At 41.8% G+C, this 2,578-nt stretch overlaps 1 non-coding gene across 1 annotated transcript; it reads right to left on the bottom strand.

The window, feature by feature from the left end:
* Window positions 1-1,987: 1,987 nt before the first annotated feature.
* On the bottom strand, window positions 1,988-2,094 carry LOC125492190 (small nucleolar RNA R71). The gene has a single exon (XR_007268634.1). It is a non-coding gene; the product is annotated as a small nucleolar RNA R71 (small nucleolar RNA).
* Between the last annotated feature and the right edge of the window lie 484 nt (window positions 2,095-2,578).

Here is a 2,578-nt window from a genome sequence, read left to right as displayed (position 1 = left end):
TTATTGCACAGTGGATTAGAGGGGTTAGATGCCGAGTTTCTAGATCCCGAGGATGATTTCCGGGACTTTGAGCAAAGGAAGAACAAGAAACGAAGATTAGCTAGACCGGCCCGATAGGATCGGGCGGCCCAGCCTGATCGGGCGAGATACCAGTTCTCATGCTGCTGCTGCGGGCCCGATCGGGCGTTTTATGCCCTATCGTAATTCGGTCTTTCGCCCGATCGGGCGAGTTGGCCCAACGTCGGGCGCCATTCCAGCACTCTGCCTCCCATTTCATAAGATCGCCCGATGTCATTGGGCGGATCAGCCCGATTGCATCGGGCGTCTGGCGCTTTTGTCCTAAATCATCTGCTTTGAAGCCCGATGTCAACGGGCGTCTTAGGCCCGATCGGGCGTTTGACGAGACGCGGACTTTTAATGATTTCGGGCCCTTCTTTCGAGATTTTCTTCTATGGTTTTAGGGCTTGTATAAATAGAAAAATCAGAATTATTAACTCGGATCTAATTTTTATTATTAGTTTTCTCCATAGAGTGTTTCAAGAACCTTAATTTATTGCTTTGTGATTTCAATTCAAGATCAAACCTTTTGCTTATTCATAGTTCAATATAATTCGGTAATCTTTCTTCTTTACTTCTTTGTTATTTCTTCCATTGTTAACTATATTGTTTGCTTAGTTATTTGCCATGTTTCCAAGTATGAGTTTTTATATGATTCTTGTTATTGATTTCATGATTATGAGTGAGTAGTTCTATATCTAGAATTGTGGAGATCTATGTATACAATAAGGGATTGATAGATTATCTGGTATTTCAATTGTTTCCTTTGATTGATTCTTCATGCTAGGATTATAAGTTAGGCCTGATTTATATTTCTACTCTTGCAATACTGAATCTACTTCGAGAGGAGAGATACCGTATAGGCTTTCAATTATTAGGCAAAGTGACCCTTGACTATGCGAGAGCAGCTGGGTGATCTTTGAGGGAGGTAATGTTCGAGAGAAATTACATGTGCTCTAGACAATTGACTTACTAGGTGGTTATCGTTTATCGTTGATTTCCCGAATTGTATGCATAGTGATCCATGATTCTAGTACTTTATTGATATATTTATACCTTCATATTTAATTCTGTTACCTGTTTAGCTTAGTAACACAACCATTCATCTGATTTTGTTAGTATAATATTAGAGTTCAGATACAATAGTATAACTTCTCCCTGTGGATTCGATCCTGACTTCCCTAAGTACTAGTTAGTGGACCTTAGGTTATTTTTGATTAGGTGATACGACTTTAGCCTGTCAAATTTTGGTGTCGTTGTCGGGGGACGGTTTATTTTATTTTGTCTGAATTATAGTATTAAACTAACCTCTACTCTGAAGAACGCCTGTTCTTTGGAGCATCTCACGTTTGTTTTAGTGTTTTTGGTGTATGAGCAGGAAATTGAAATCTCCAAATCTCATCCCGTTCGATCCAGAGATTGAAAAGACCGCTCGTAGACTCAGAAAGAACACTAAGCAAGCTAAGCTGTCTGCAGGGACACCCTCCCAAAAGACACCATCTTCACCATCTTTCCCACACCAAGAAACCCCCACCTCGCCTATTACTGTCAATATGGGTGAGAATGTTACCCGAACCTTTAGAGACTATGCGCAACCATCTCCTGATAACGTGCCTACTGGGTACGGATGCCCACTATTGCTGCTACAAATTTTGAGATCAAGTCTCATGTTTTGAATATGGTTCAGAACAATTAGTTCGCTGGGTTACCATCTGAAGACCCAAATCAGCATCTGCAGAGATTTTTACAGTGTTGTGCTACTCAGAAGCAAGCTGGTGTTACTCCTGATGAGATGAAGCTCCTTCTATTTGGTTTCTCTCTGCGCGATAAAGCTTTGTTCTGGTATAACAAGCTGCCTTCCACCATCACCACCTGGCCAGAACTTTCCATGATTTTCCTCATCAAGTGGTACCCTTACCAGAAAACTGCAGATATGAGACATGCCATAGTTACTTTCACCCAAGATCCTGGTGAATCTCTATATGAAGCTTGGGAGCGGTTCAAGGATCTGCAGCGTCTATGCCCTCATCATGGGTTGGACCAGTGGTACTTGTGTCAGATTTTCTACACTAGAGTTGATGCAGATACACGACGGGTAATTGATGGAGCATCTGGTGGGTTCTTCATGGATAAAGCAATTGAGGAAGGGTATGAACTTTTGGAGAAGCTAGCATCTAATCAAGCCTCTACCATTCGTTCCTCTTTGAAAAAGGGTGGTAAACATGATGTTGAAGCCATTTCTCTACTGTCTGGGCAACTAGCTACTCTAACTCAGAAAATTGACTCCCTGAAGTTAGGTAATGATTCCTCCCATATGAGTGTTAATGCGATGGCTAGTGCTTCTAACTATAATGTGCATGTATGTGATGCTTGTGGAATATCTGGGCACAACTCTCAAGAGTGTCCTGCGCTGGGAAATAACTGTGAGGCTGTCAATGCTTTCCAATCACAACCTAGGAACCAATTTAACCCCTATTCCAACACCTACAATCTTGGGTTAAGACATCATCCCAACCTCTCA

The sequence above is a fragment of the Beta vulgaris genome, chromosome 7 (assembly GCF_026745355.1).
Source record: "Beta vulgaris subsp. vulgaris cultivar EL10 chromosome 7, EL10.2, whole genome shotgun sequence".
NCBI classification, from domain to species: domain Eukaryota; kingdom Viridiplantae; phylum Streptophyta; class Magnoliopsida; order Caryophyllales; family Amaranthaceae; genus Beta; species Beta vulgaris.
Note: the sequence above shows the minus strand (reverse complement) of the source record. Positions and strands in the feature narration are given on the sequence as shown.